Here is a 16,319-nt window from a genome sequence, read left to right as displayed (position 1 = left end):
TGTGAAAGGTCATCAGAAAATGAACAACTGAGAATATATAGCACATCTGAAATATTTAAGAATTTTATACCACAACTTATGGCAAACTAAGTTGTATCTAAATAGCCATCATGCATTCAGTTATCAATAATGATCATGATGGTCCTTTAATAATTCACAAACCAAAATACTATTACATAGAGGCTTGCAAAAGCATTATTTCAAAAATCTATCAATTTCAAAAAAAGAAATAAAAGGAAAAAGAAAGAAAGGTTTGCTTTTTTGACACACACTTACCTTTAGAAATTGTTTATCAACTTTTCCATTCTCTGAATTAAACTTTGTTTAGGTGGGGTTGTATGAGGTCATCATGAGAAGATGTGTGGTACCGGCAGCAAACAATATTCAAGACACATTGATCCAATTTTGCCCAAAAATCATTAACTGTGTCTAGCTCAAGTTAACTTTTGTCTAAAATTGGTCTTTGTTCTTTTCTTCTCTTTTTATTTTTCTTTCGGTCTGTTTCAGACGTCTAAACATGGCTCAAATTTCATGGTCTTCCTTTGGGCTAAACAAAGGCTTTAACGGACTGACCTGATTTAGCCATGAAAATGGCTATGGTTGTCTGCCAACTGGGAAGTCAGTGGATTGATTCCAGGCTTCCTCTGACTATATACCAAAGTGTCCACGAGCAAGAAACTGAACCCCATGTTGCCTCCAGATGTGTCTATCAGGGGTACGAATGCAAGTGATGGTAGAAAGCATGTAACAACAGAAGTGCTGTATAAGTGTGTGTGTATGTGTGAATGGGTCAATGTGACATGTAGTGTAAAAACACTTTGAGTGGTCAACCTGACTAGAAAAGTGTTATATGAGTACAGTCTAGTTACCATTTCAGGTTGTGTATACATAACACAACATCTCCCAGGCCCCCCACTATTAGTGAAATTGTTATATCTGACATCAAGACAGAGTGCCTGTCCTACACACACACACACACATATATATATACATATATATATATATATATTTATATTATATACATATATATTATGAAACCTTCTAGAAAATACACAACCTGCAGTTAGCACAATGCAGGAAGCATGAAGTTTATTGATATGAGCAGCAAGTAGGAATACTTTTTTGAATGGAACATAATAACATGTAAATATTTAGCCATTTCCTTCACCATTACATCAATAAGCAGAGTACATTTATTTAAGTAAAATGTATACCACATGAATAAGCCATTTTTATATTGTATAAAAAGAGTTGCCTGTGGTTCTGTTTTCATGATAAATGTGTTTATCTGATTTTGAAATATGCAGGTACCTGCTGTTGTGCAAAGGAGAGTCTTCATTCAATTCCAAGGTCACAGCAGGATTGCAATTACCAGGGTGTAAACTGGAAATGTTCTCACTGTTATATTTCCTAGTCTTCCTGGAAATGAAACAAGGAGCGTCTTGTTGTCCAGTGGTAATGCGCCGGAATAAAGCAGTTATAATTTATTCAACAAGTCTGCTTTGTTTTGTTTTGTTTTTTTTTATTTTTTTTTTATACAACCATTTTTGAATTACCACATAGCCTGTACTTGTAGTGGTTTTCTTCTGTTTCTTTTATCTTTCTGTCCTTTCTATTTTGTTTGCAGATTTTTTTCATTTTCATCTTATGCATTTTCAGGTTTTCGTCTCTAACTTGTGATTAGCCTATATTCATTTAAATCTCTTCCTCTATGAAACATTTTGCAATGATACAGTGTTCAGAAACATTTTATTTCATTTAAATCTCATTATCAAGATCAACATTTTAGTTAAACAAAATTAGAACAAACTGTGGCCCTGGTAACAAAGTCGCAGACTGATTTAAGAATGCCAAATCTGGTTATTGGCACAATTCTCCATTTAAAATCCATGATTCTGGATTTTCTGCATTTCGTACATTGTGCAAAAAAACAGATTTATGCATACAATTTAAAATATGAGCATTGTTATATACTATTAGAAGTCGGCACCCAATTTAAACGCCATATCAACCCAGCTGTTGAATGCCATGCCAAGATCTTGCACTGAAAGCGGAAAATTTGCTTACAGTTGTTGCTTCAAGGCAAATCACAAACTCAACATGTCTGATGACCAATACTGACGATATTGAGAATCAACCATCAAATTAGTTTTTCAAATCATGTGGATTATGATGGAATATTGGACCAAGGTCTGTGCAGCCGTGATTAAGACAGTAGCACACTCATTAATAACAATGGTTTAGATTTATATAACACTCAAAGCGCTTTATGTTGTATCCATTATTCATCCATTCCTTATTTATACTTGGTGATGGTAGGCTACGAGAAGTCACAGCTTCCCTGTTACAAACTGACAGAAACAGCAGCCAATTAGCGTCAACAACCTCTCCTCTCCTTATCCACATTCATACACCAGCGATGCCAACATGGAAGGTGAAGTGTCTTACCCAAGAGAGCAATGACAGATTGACTCTCTGGGAAGGGGGATTTGAACCGAAAACCTTCTGATCGTTGGACGACCCACAGCCACTGCCTACAGAGCATTCATCTGGTGAGTTGTCTGTGGATGCTAATGCCACCAGGACAGCTAGAAGAGCAACAGCAAAAGGTAAACACACTAAAATGAGAGATTTTTCTGACCACAACAAACCCACAAAAAGCAATATCAAGACTAATGAGACATCTAATATCTATTTCAATGTTACAGATCTTACAGTGAGGTTGAGAGTGGCTGCTTTGGTGACATGATACTGTTTCTACACTAGAGCTGTGGTAACATACCTAGACAGTATTTCACTAATAAACATATCCTAGGCTTGTACAAACATGTAAAGAATGAAAAAAAACAAAAAAAACAACAATATTTTAATACATTTTAACAATGGAGTAGTAATATTTTCGATTCCCTGGACTTTTATTCCATAGACCTAACTTATGCCACAGTAAGCAGTTTTCTTTTTCTGTTATTTTTGTATGCAAGTTGTGTGTTTGTTCTTTTTTTGGTTTGATTAAGGCAGCAAAAAATTATTCTACTGCACTCAGTGAGTGTAAAATAGATTTGACTTCCACTTTAATATGATTACTCAATATCACTTTTAAAATTAGGCCTGTGGGTTATGATTACAGATTGCAGGAATGACTGTAGTGTCTGTTTGTTTTTTTATTTATTTTTTTTTATTTATTAATCAGAATGACTATTTTAGTTGTCAGTGGATCAAGACAAATGAGACTTTTTGGCTGAGAACCAAAGATATCTCTGGAAAAATTTATGACAAACCACTCTGAATTTGAATTAAGTGAGAACCAGTTGGAGCAAAATGAAGCTCCCATATGGAAGGATCTGAGCTTCTATCAAAGCAGTAATATCATATCATCATACATTTGTGAGGTTCACTGATACAGTACCATTATAATTAATTCTGATCACATTTACATGATGAGTGGGCTAAAACAAACTAATTACGCACCACATAATGTTTCCGGGTGCACTTTGCCACCAAACCAACATGAGTTGATAATGTGTGGGAGTTAAAGTGTTGGCCCACTTAAATAGTAAAAGCTGTTTCCATTATGGAAGGAATACTTCTTAAGATTTTATCTATTTATTTATTTTCAGCACTCCTTATAGAGACCAACAAATGAAAAGTGGAACCTAAATTATTTTAATAGTTGCCAAAGAAGTTCAATGACATCTCAAAACATCAACACAGCAGAAATAACATATGGTAATAAGTATTCCGAGCTCTAGAAATTGCTATAACATGTATGGCTATTAATCAAGGCTATTATAAAGACCTTTATAGTTCAAATCTAAGTGAGGGATCAACTGTCTGCATTACAGACCCAACTAGTCGTGTCTGTGTTTTTGTTACAAATACTAATCATTATCAGCTGAGGAACTCTACTGGCTTTTTGCCATTTACTAGATGTTATTTTTTTTTTTATTACCAGGTACTTTTAAAAGTGTATTGTAGATAATGAAAATAACTGTAATGCAACTGTGAGAGAGTGAGAACAATCTACTAATATGGAGCTTAAGCATCAGAAGTTTGGCAAGTCCACTGTTGTATGAGTGTTGACATGTATTATTATTTAAGCGGGAATTTAGCCTACAACATGTACACCTTTGCAAGCAAATATCCTAAATGAAGCAATGATGAACATGTTGGTGACAGATATGACACCTCTGTCCGCGGTTGGCAATCAAAGAGATAATCAAACAGTTCAACCCAGAATACCATAATAACTACAATGCGGTGGGGATTAGGACCCAAATGCATACTAAAGGAGATGGGAGGCAGACCAGTGCAGGTAAAAGGTTTGAATAAACTACAAACTTGACACAGACTATGATATGTGGCATAAAGACTATGAACTGAACATGGTTTGAACACATCGCTAACAACAATCAATGGAATGGCAAAGAAGAACTGAAACCATTGGACTTAAATACACTGAAGGACAAACTTGACACAGGTGAAGTGAATGAGCAAATCAGACTACACAAACTAATGGGCAGGACACAGAAAGCTACACAGGACCAACGTAACTTTAAATACAATAAACCAAGAACCTAATCCATGAACATAACAAAAACCAAGAACATAAACCAAAACCCTGAGAGTAAAGCAACAACATGAAACAAAGAACATAAACTCTGAATCATGACATAACCAGAACAACTTTTAAAATGAAAGTAAGCTATCATCTTGATTGTCTTTATTATTAGATAGCACATAACATTTAGAGATAACACTTCATACTAGAGGGTTTAGCTATATAAGAACAGCTGCATTCATGGATTTGCACGTATGCATTTCAGCTAGAATGTTGAGTACTGTAATTTAAATTAAAAAAATAAAAATAAAAATAAAAATAATTCATTGTCTCCACTCTTTTCAGAGACTCCGGCTTGCAATTCTTGCCACTACAGCTTCACGTTTTGGTGCAATAGTGTCATCAAATTGAATTGTCACCTTTAAACAATTTCAACTTGACAAAGTCAGTATTGAATAATTTATGTTTCTTCTGGTTAAAAGAAATGTGTAAGCCTTGTTTTACACTGTCTGTACAACTTAAATTACATGTAACATATCAAGTTTTTTCTCATCTAAATCAGACTGATCAGACTGAGGTAAAACTTGATAACTGGGATGGACACTCACTGTAACTGCAGAGATGCTGTAAATGATATCAGGTCCTAGTCTTCGGTGCTTTTGGAACACTTCATGACTATTGGTGTATAGTTTCAGAAATATCTTGAATTCTGAAGGAAAGACTTAAAATTTAATATTAATATATTTAATTAATTAATATTACACAAACTAAATATGTAATTACAAAACAACTGTTGGTAAGGATCTGCTTTTAGAGTTACATTTGCCCCTGTGCTCGCATGCAAATATCTCAAAAGCCTGTTACATTACAGCTGATCCAGGACATGTTTATTGCTTAGAGTGAACAACCAATATTTCAAAGAGCATCAGTATGAACATTACTAGGGGCAAAAAATGAGTTTGTAGTGTCCTGTATACTAAAAAGTTTGAGTTGACTTTTCAAGCAGCTCTCCACTATGTAGCACTACTACATAGTGGACAAATGAACCATTTGAAATCAGTCTTTGAAGGCTGTAAAATGTCAAAAGTAATGAAGAAAGCAAACTATCCATTTCCAAAGACACAGTGGGTTGAATCAAAATATACTCTACTGAATTTACTTAATTTATTTATTAAGGTTTGAATGAGGGGTATAAATAAAACTCAAAGCACATGGATGAATCTTTAAAATATCCCTTCCGAGGTGGTGTATAATTGAATTATTTAATGTAAGTGCATTAAAGATAAGACAGAGCTATGACGTCAAACTTGCCAATGAAATGTCAGCGATTATAAAAAAAAGGGATTAATTATGCAGATGGAATTCTATTTCTATACACTCAAAGTTTATGAGTGACATTTGCGCACGCTTGTTTGAAACTCCCTTGAAACACACCATAAAAACAAAATGCATGCTCTTCTACATGTGAATAATTAACACACTTCTTAGACTTAGTTTATTGGGCCTTTTCTTGATAACGTAGTATCTCTCAATCCAGAGGAGGAGGAGGAGGTATGAATGACAGAGTCACCTTTACACTGACATTCTTTAATATGTTGTGGCAAACTTTATTCAACAAAATACATGTAATGCATGTTTTAATGAAGATTTATAATATAATAATATTTTGAGAACAGTCTGGTAAATGCCTGTGTTTGTCTTTGAGGCAGTTCCTGGGACAGCGAGGGAATTAAGGAAGTGCTGCAGGAACAGGACTCTGTTTTCAATTACTTTTTCAATTTCTTCACCCATTTTACAGGTTTCTGGCAACTGCAGTTTTAATGGCTTTATTGTTAGATTTGGTCACATGTCTATGGGTCTTTTAAAGAAAAACATGGCAAAACTAGGTTAATTTTTAAACATTAATCTGTGTTTTTTATTGCTTCGAAATGTCAAACTTAAATCAAAAATGCATTTTTTTTTCAAACTTAAGGTGAATCTCAAACTTTCATATTCACATTCTTTCTCACTCCCTTGCCAACATCTTTAAAACATTTAAATACTGCGTCCTTACTGATAAATAGCACAGACAAAATGTCAGGAACATATAACACGCAGCAAATTATAACCAGACACCAGCTTCCCATACACAATCACATTGCTAAAAGAGCTCTATGAATACTAGATTGCCTATATGGCACAGAAGGATTTACCAAGGTGCATGATGTACAGTCCCAAGTTTTGACATTTTAAGGTCAGATAGAGCCAGTGAATTACAGCAACAAAGTTAATCCAATTTCACATCCAAAGAGATCTCAGTATGTTCAACGTTAACACAGAAAGCCCTTGCTTGGTCTTTCTGATTTGATTACTGACACCGAACATTCATCAGTGTTTCCCGAAGTCCCCAACTTTTGTTAGATTTAAAGTATGTTATGTCTTGTGTCTCTGTACTCTCTCAAACCATTTGAATTTAATGTGTAAATTCAACACAACATTTTTGTTGTTATATTTGGATCCAAACTGACAATAGTTGAGCAGGCACCACAAATATGCACAAAATAACAGAACACAAATCTTACCAGTGCAGGCTTAAACACATGAATATATATTAGTCTAGTCAAAACTTTTAAGAGTGAGAGGATATTTTGGTCCCCAAAAGCAACATTTCCTTTCCTTGAGTTCAAAGTACAAATTAGAAATTAGAGCAACCACATACCGTGTCCTCTTCATACAAGGGGATCGATGCTGCAAACTGCATGATACAATTTTCAAAGCACTGTGAATAAATGACCTAATTTTATACATGGCTCCTCCCATGTTATATTGGGTCATGTTTTTTATTTTTGTTTCTTGCAGTGATTCTGACTGCAAAGAAGGTTGTCAGGGAACTGATTAATTTACAATCAATTTCTGTGTGCATGCCTGTGTGTGTCTGGTAGAGCACAAAGCTAAGATAGAGGAAGAGTGCGCAGGCTTCCACCTGACTTTGTGCCGACAGGGAGCTGCTGTTAAAAATAGCTGCAAGCTGAACACACAAGTTTCCCCCTACTTGCCTCACACCAAAAACCACACCGCACTATTTGCCACTGAAATACATGAGGCACTTCTGTAAAGACAAATATATCCTCAAACTGCACTAGTGGTGTAAAATTGCTACCTATGTTTGGTTTTGTGCTGTGGTATACCTGCTGTGAGTGGATTTATTTTGAGGTCTGTGCTGCTTAGTTTGGCATAGATTTCAAACAAGAGTTACATGCTTGAGAAGAAAGCAATAAAACTACCCCAAGGGCATCCAGTGAATCTGAATAATCATGACAGAACCAGATCTTATTTTACACCTCCATATCTGAGATTGTTAAAGCAGAATGCCAACAAAACAGAAGAAACAAGTGAAACTCCATCAAATATTTCTATGATTATTCACGGTAGCCTGTTCTTGTAGACATATGAGAAATTAGCAAAAACCTGCTAATACCTCAACTTGTCAACACCAACTTTAAAAGTCTGATGCTAAGAAATTGTGCTCAGTTCCTGTACATCTGTCTGATTACTCTGCTAGTTTAGAAGGGGTTATGGAAAGGTCAGAGGTATATTTAATTTATGTCCTATTATTGGTTTTATTTTTTTTTTACCAAAACTAAACCTGAACCTATTATTAAAAATTTATTAAAAACATCAAGTTTTTCTTAGATCCAAACCTAATCAATGCCGACCAAGTAGCTGTTTTACCAAAATATGACTAAATATACTGTAAAGCTGAAGAAACAAACCAAATGACTATAAAGAAAAAGAATTGCATTTGAATGAAAACCAAAGAACAGGGATATGCATTAATAGTTTCACTCAGGTTTTCTTGGTTAAAGCACATTCATTTTCACTACACTACAACCTTGCCATTCCCTCAGATATAGATTTGTGTGGGTCTGTGTGTCCGATATGACTCAGGAAGGAATTATCGATCTTCCAGTATGGTAAAGGAAACTATTCCTCATTAACCGCTGCTGCCACAAACCATGTGTCCAGCACATTCTTTGTGTTCACTGCAAATTAAGTTTCACTCAGCATCGTTTCTATGGTACCAACATATAATATGAATATTTGTGAAACCACCCTTATGATATATTATTAAAGAGCTTATACTTACTCCACATCTTCCTATGGCATCAGGTTGTCTAGAGTCGTTTTGCAAGTGAGGAAACCTAATGTTGTTGCACATAACTTGCACGCTGAAAATCAAATAGATGAGAAGAGAGGGCCAAGCTGCAACTGCTGAGAATTGGGGAGGAACCGCAATTTAAAATTCCAATCTGACAGTTTAAGGACGAAAGCAGAAGTCACTGTTATACTATTTAAAAAAAAAAAAAAAAAAAGTTGGATTCATTAGTCTGACAGTATGTCGAGGATTCATTTCACTTCTGTTTTTTTTTTTTTTTTTGCAGCGATAATGATGACACCCCATCATGCAAGAGATATCTATGTCCTTGGGCCATATATAAGACATCCCCGCCCACATATACATTCCAGTGCTGATTAAGTCTGACCTCAGTTTAGTGAGCACCAACAAGAATTGTTGACCAAAGTTAGATTTTTCAGGAATTATTAAAACAATGTCCTCTTTAAGAGTAAAAAAGACACATAGATGTGATTTTAGAATAAACAGAAGACCAACCAAACAATCAGAGGGGCAAAACCTCTGACTTAAAGTCATTTTCTTAAAAACAAATAATTTTAGGCATTTAGAAGCACAATCATTTTTGTGAAACCCAAACCATAATACAATAATTTTATTTTAAGAATGCTATGTGATATCTTATAAGGCTGTCAAATCACCCTATTTAGACCCAAAATGTACATACAAAACAAAAACCATTTGCTGAAAGACTAATTAGTATAAACCTCTTTAAATAGATATATATTGGTTATGTCAGGTGTAAAATAGTATAAATTGACTCTGTGGTCTTGCTAAAAAAGATGCAATATATATGTCCAATACATAATAGTCTGTATAGGTTTAAATAATGAGATGCTAATGTTTCTCTAGTCTCCTGTTTTCTGACACGTTACAAATCAAAACACATGAATATGAAATTTTATAACTAAGTTCATTATTGTAATAGTCTAACCATGTATTGTAATTTTTTAATATGTAGATGTACCTATGTATATTACTTCACTCTGTATTCAGGGATTTTCATAGCCTTATCCATATTTGTGGATGAAAGCACTGTCATGAAATCACACGTTTAGGGAAAACAAAAAGGACAACAATGCTGAAATCATTGTACAAATCAGGTCTCAAACAAGTGATCTCTTTCACAACAGTGTGCAGTGTCACAAAGATTTGTGGTTTAGCCTCCCCAAGCATCCCCTTCTTCCTAAGAATAAATGTCATAGTTAACTAAACACATGTGAACATGGCATGTGTCACTTAGGAACAGGTATGGGTACTCAGGTCGCCCACATGCATATGAAGAATGTTGACATGCTTATGGATTAAAACAAATCCTACTAATTAAAATGTAATAATTGTCAAACCTTATGAGCCTTCATTATAAATTAAATAGTTTTTTGCTGTCGTGCATTGAAACTATTTAAAGTTCAGTCATGCAATTGAAAAACTGAGCTATAGAAAGTGGAAAAAATCTTTTTACAGCAACAGAAAGAGTGAGCAAAAAACGTGATGTATTGATTACTAGTAGAAATAGGTGTTACAAAAAAATAAAAAAAATGACAATAGCAAATTTGGTTCCATGACAAAAAAATAAAAAAATAAAATAAAATAATGGATGGCACAAGAAAAATCTGTATAATGGCTAATAGGCTAAATTTTGTTATTGTTTTGCATTTTTCCTACACAACAGCAGTGGAAAGAGTCGTGTATATTTCTCACTACTCATTAATGCCGTACACGCTGATCAGTTCGCCTGACACTGCCGCAACGATTTTTATGGTCCAGTTTCCTACCTTTCTAACTCCTCTCAGTGTAACAACCATAGTGGTTCTTTCATTGGGCAGAGTGATTGTGCTGCAATTTTGTAGACAGTATTATAGGTTAGTTTAAGTACTTGGTGTATGTTTGAGTGTGTGAACTGCAGAGAAGGAAGACAAGCCCACGGCTGTGTTTTACTGCTCCTTAGCTCCCTTTGTGTGACTCCTCTCCTCCCCCTTCTCTGTTTCTCTCACACACATACACTATACATCAAACTATGCATTTATGCCAAGCGATTGAATTCTTATTGGATATAAATCTAGGCAGTGACAAATGAGGGCTCTGTCTAAGTCTTCGTCTTATAAACTGACATGCATCTCTCATGACTGATACCTTTAATTAGCAGAGCAGTCTCAGAGATCCATGGCTCTGTCTTTCACCTCTAGACACACTCGCTGAATGGAGTCACTGATAAGAACTATCTTATTGCTGAGTTAACTAGAACTGTAGGGCACTATTAGAGCTTCTTTTTTTAGGGCTGTTTAGAGAAGGTTGAGGTCGAACTATCTTTTACAAAAGAACTTATGAGATCACTATAGAGTTGTTATTGACAATATTAACACATTTGCAATCAAGTTCTGAGTTATTTAAATGAAAATAAAAGGAATATCTGGGTAAAGCAGCTTTCTCTTAGAAATATGGGAAATGAGCACGACTTTCTCATACTATGTTATTTGCCACCACATCCTCTTTCCCTACCAAAATTTATCATTTGAGTTTTTCTCAGTTAAGTCTGACCACATCACCAAATCCAATGATTGACCCCCTGCTGGGATTACACCAGCATGTTGCAGCCACATCAAATCAATTTTTGAAGAAAACACTGGGACTATTCCACATGTTTCAACCCAAGAAAGTTGGAACAGTTCACTGTGAAAAGTATCACTTGAGTGACTTTGTATGACAAAAGGTTACTGAATTGATGTGTTTGCCGATTTAGTTCAGGTTTGTACACAGGCAGACTCTTCTGTAAACACTGCTGAAACAGTACACTGTCCATTAGGTCAACATCAAATTATTTGGCAACTTCCTTGCTAATCAATTAATCACTTGCAGTGGTCCAGTACAGTAGCTGTGCTAGCTATGATTATTTTCTCTTTGAGAAGTAGAAGTATTTTGGAAAAATACTAAATAAAATAAAGTGCCTGTCAGAAGAGAAGGCACAGCAAAAAAAAAAAAAAAAAAAAAAAAAAAAAAAGTATAAGGGTAAAATTATTAGTACACATCTTAATGGCTCAGCCCACTGGGGTAACCTGTATGCTCCTCTGTGACAATGTTTTGCTTTTGGGTCCTCCCTAACCCACTGCAAGCTTTAGATACTATCAGGCAGGCAATCTGGAATCACACTGGGTGCAAAAGTTAGTATCTGGATGTGTGAAGTCACTTAAGAACCATATGAGAGGTGCAGATTTTTCCAGTTACAGTATGGGATCACTCCTGAAGAATGACAAGTATGTGAAAGTTTGCAATCCCAGATATGGATAAACTGGTACCAGTCTTTATCCAGTGCATGGTTCAGTTACAAGAACTAGCAGTGTCCTTGTTGAGATGTGGCATCTTCCACTAAATGAAACTTTTAGGTTATCCAGGTAAACTGAAATTTTAGTCCCTTGCTTATGTTCAGGTTTAATCATTACATCATTCCAACCCTTTCATATTGGATCAGTTTGGATCAGTTTTCTGAAACTAAACTTTTATTTTGGTGTACATATAAGAACAACAACAAAAAAAAATAATGACATGACATAGTTAAAAAAAAAAAAAAGTTTCCTACAGAATTTGATTATCTGAGTTGACAGCCATAGTGTAAAGGCCACTCAGGCCTCAGCTAAGATGCTAAGTAAAATAATAAAGTAATCAAGTAAATACAATGGCGTGATATTTTCATTGGAAATTAACAATTAAATTATGAAATATTATCCAGAACTTTCCAATTGCTGATTACTTTAATATAGTAATTCTTCATAATATTGCCAGTTAAACGGAGTACTATAAAGCCATTAGGGTTGTTACACTTCTTTTAAATTATGTGCTGATAGTTGGACACATGCAATTTATCATCACACAAAAATACAACCCAAGCATCTCACTTATTTTGGGAAAAGAAAGAAGACATTTTGCGCTGATGGCACTTAAAATGTCCATTTAGACAAGAATTACATGCTATTTTCTTTGAAGTCATCATAATGTGCGATTCTTTCTGTTTTCTTCCTTCCAAGTGCATGTCAACTAAATGCAGTGCTTTGTATAATTTGTCTTTTGTTTTAGTATTATTGGTAAGGAATAGAGAAATACTTGTAGCTGACAAGGATTTGTGGCTTCACAATTCACTCCACCAACATGAAAACAGTTTTTGGAAAGAAGGTTTTTTTTTTTTCTGCTTATATTAATGTCAATAACCACAGTACAAATGAAAGCACTTTAGCGATAGTTTCATTGAAGATTTTTTGACAGATGTCTATGAATCCAGCTCATTGTTCCACCCATAGATTCAGGTATGGTATTCAGGTATGTGCCATATCCAGAAACACTGCCATCTTCTCTGGGCTTATTAAAATGGACCAAATGGAAAAGTCTTTTGTGGGCTAAAGAACTCAATCAGTTCTTATATTTTTTTGTAAATCATGAACATCACATCTTTTGGGCTAACAAGTAGAGAGGCCATCCAGCTTGCTATTAAAAATGCCCCATTACAGACACAGAACACCATGTAACAGACTAAACACTGTATTTTTAAATGACCAGAAGCTGTCCATTCAAAGATTATTTGTAGTTAAAGAATACTTATGTAGATACTTTATTAAAATGGAGGATTACAAGCAGGTTTCGAGATTATTTTATACAAAATCTAAGAGCATCCAAAAGAGGCAGTGCTAACAAATGAATGTACAAATGTTTTGACCAGACTTTGTTGTGGATGCTGCAGAAAAACCTCCAGAGACAGACACGTGACCCAGTTTCATTCAGCTCTTGTAAACAAAGTTGTCACTGTGGGATCAACACACATCTTTTCAATGTGCATGTCTGTTGCAGGACTGTAAAATTTAGAGAGACAACAAGAGAGGTGTCCTTCAAATAGCTGCAGGGAAGATAGTGAAACAGAAAGAAAGAAAGTGAGGTCAAAATTCAAATGGCAGAGCAGGAAGCAGCTTATCTGTTCTGGCTCAGCTCCTCATCTCAGTGTGGTCTGTCTCTCCAACCTCTTGAATCTTCATTCTCATTCTTTGTCCCACCTACCCTTCCTAATCATTCTCTCTTTTCCTTTATGTTTCCCTTCTTTTTTTACACCTCCCACTATCTCAAACATGCGAGGATGTACGCTCAAGCACTGATGCTCCTCTCATTTACGTGGGCCTTCACAGGGCCAATTGCAGCCTGACATTTTGTCTCACAGTTCAGTGCGTACCATTCCCAAAGGGATCTATTAAGTTATGGTATGCAGTGAGCCAAGGAAAAGGATAGCCAGGCTTCCAAGTGGATTAGTTAATCGATAATATGGAAAGGCATTAAAATAGATGCATTCAAACGTTGATGGTGAACAGCAGTGGGGAGCAGTCTAGCTTTCACAATTCCCAGAGGCATTGATCATGCTAAATTGTGGGTGGACTTATTCCATGAATATCATCAAAATAGTGAATGTTTGGTGTTATGTGGGTCAGCTCTATGAACAGATATTCTGCCATGCATTTACTCAGAGTTTCTTACTCTCTTGGATATGTATGACTGAACCTGGTTGATTAAGAAACAGACAAAATACTCTAGCAGACATTATTGTTGCAGTTTCCCTCATTACAATTATTTTTGTCTGACACTGGCCTTTAAGGTCACAATAACCCTGAAGCATTTCTCTAAATGAAATTTTACTTTCTTTTAATTCTCAGAGGAGTAAAAGAGAAACTCATCATTATGCAGCTTTGCAGTATTATAGCTCCGCTGAACTCCTTTTTTCTTGGCCAACATCTCACCAAACCCATGCTTTTCACCTTGTGCTTATGAAAGGTACTGTGGTGCATGAAAACACCCCAATGGATATTAAACACGCAACTTGACTGGGACTCACAAAGAGAGCAAATAATTATAAGGTTATGTGTACAATCAAGTTGTTAAGGATAGCAGTATAGAAAAAAGATTGTGTCCAATAAAAGCACAATTATCTTAAATACATTAATATGACTTTATGAGCACAAAACAATGAGTACATGGAAGAAAACATTGAATTTTGTTTTGAATAAAATAATCACTAAGAATTCTTGGATAGACATGTGCATAACTGAACCACAGCAAACTCCATCCTCCAAACACTGATTGTCTCTTTTAGCCTGTTAATTCCGGTAAACACGTTTGGCAATTTCACAAAATGGCGTGCCGCTGAATCACTTCTTGTAATCATCTTTCATGTCCGTTACATAAAAAAAGAGGAAGTAATATTGTCCGCGAACACATAAAATTGTTTTGCAGCAGTTTCACAAACTGCCCAAGATTGTTTAAATCTAAATTTAAAATAAATTTAAATTTATACAGTGCAGTGTGGTTCATACTGTAAACATTGGATGGAAAAATAAGCTTTGCATTGAAATTGTTAACTTATTGTAAGCCAACATGGACAATACTGAAACTAATACCACAAATAATAATAAAAAAAATAAATTAAAAAAAGCATAAACCTATAATTTCGTCCTAATGTTACCAGGGGTGAGGTGTAAAATAACTCAAAAACAATGTAAAAGTTCAACTCAATTTATTAATCACACAAACTTAAGGGGTCATCCCCCATTTACTCCTCCTGTCATCTAACCTGGTATCCGCCTGCTCCCACCCGACTGGAACCGCACACCACGAAGGCGAAAAACCCGCTTAAGTAACCGGCCCGATGGCGGCAAGCACAAACCCACACACGATTGCACTACAACTCACTGCAAACTAACACCCAAGCCTGCATGCACAAGAGTCGGGTGCAGAACGGCTCCGGGTGACTACCGACAGGAGGGTTAAACTCATTCATAGGGGGATGCCCAAACAAACAAAACAAACAAACAAAAATTAAACAGTTAGTCCGCCCGTACAATCAGCACCACCACAAACAATTGGACCAGGAGCGGACTAACTTTAAACCAAAAAACCCTAAAAGGACAGCAGGCAACGGTACCCAACAGCTGCAGAAAAAGAAATACAAAATTACTACAAAAAAAACACTTTAATTCAAACACAATACTCACAACATACCTGCAGCGTTGAGTTCCATTACTCAGTCAACATGCTTTTCCCAGGATCTACACCACTCAGATCCCAGCCCTGCATTACAGACCACACTTAAAACTCATCCACCATATAAAATTCAACATATAAAAACATATTTACCTGATGCTGCTAAAAACCACCTTGCACCAAGGCTGACGTGGCCCAATGACGTCCTGACCACTCCAACCAGGAAACTGGCACTCCCCTCTACAGTGCCACTTCCCCTTTTATAGCGGAGCAGCCCTAATCAACACAGCGACACCCTATGGTGCCAACCGCTACACTATGAAGAAAGTTTAACATTATTTGCCATTTTAGTGTTAAATTACTATCAACAGCTATTGAAGTAACTATTTGATACCCAGCAAGGACTTATAAACGATGTCCCAGTAATGAAAAGAACCTGACTTCTCTTTAAAATATCAAACAATGCTGTCAAGTTCTTTCCTAAATAACGAGACAGTGTCACAATCTATCTATCTATCTATCTATCTATCTATCTATCTATCTATCTATCTATCTATCTATCTATCTATCTATCTATCTATCTAT

General features: G+C 35.6%; 1 long non-coding RNA gene across 1 annotated transcript; it reads right to left on the bottom strand.

The window, feature by feature from the left end:
• Positions 1-15,468: 15,468 nt before the first annotated feature.
• Positions 15,469-15,932, bottom strand: LOC121640755. The gene is made up of 3 exons (XR_006010565.1): positions 15,888-15,932; positions 15,753-15,821; positions 15,469-15,682 (listed from the first exon to the last, which is right to left on the bottom strand). It is a non-coding gene; the product is annotated as an uncharacterized LOC121640755 (long non-coding RNA).
• Positions 15,933-16,319: the final 387 nt, after the last annotated feature.

The sequence above is a fragment of the Melanotaenia boesemani genome, chromosome 5 (genome assembly GCF_017639745.1).
Source record: "Melanotaenia boesemani isolate fMelBoe1 chromosome 5, fMelBoe1.pri, whole genome shotgun sequence".
Lineage (NCBI taxonomy): Eukaryota > Metazoa > Chordata > Actinopteri > Atheriniformes > Melanotaeniidae > Melanotaenia > Melanotaenia boesemani.
The sequence above is the reverse complement of the archived record's forward strand: the minus strand, read 5'-3'. Positions and strand labels throughout refer to the sequence as shown.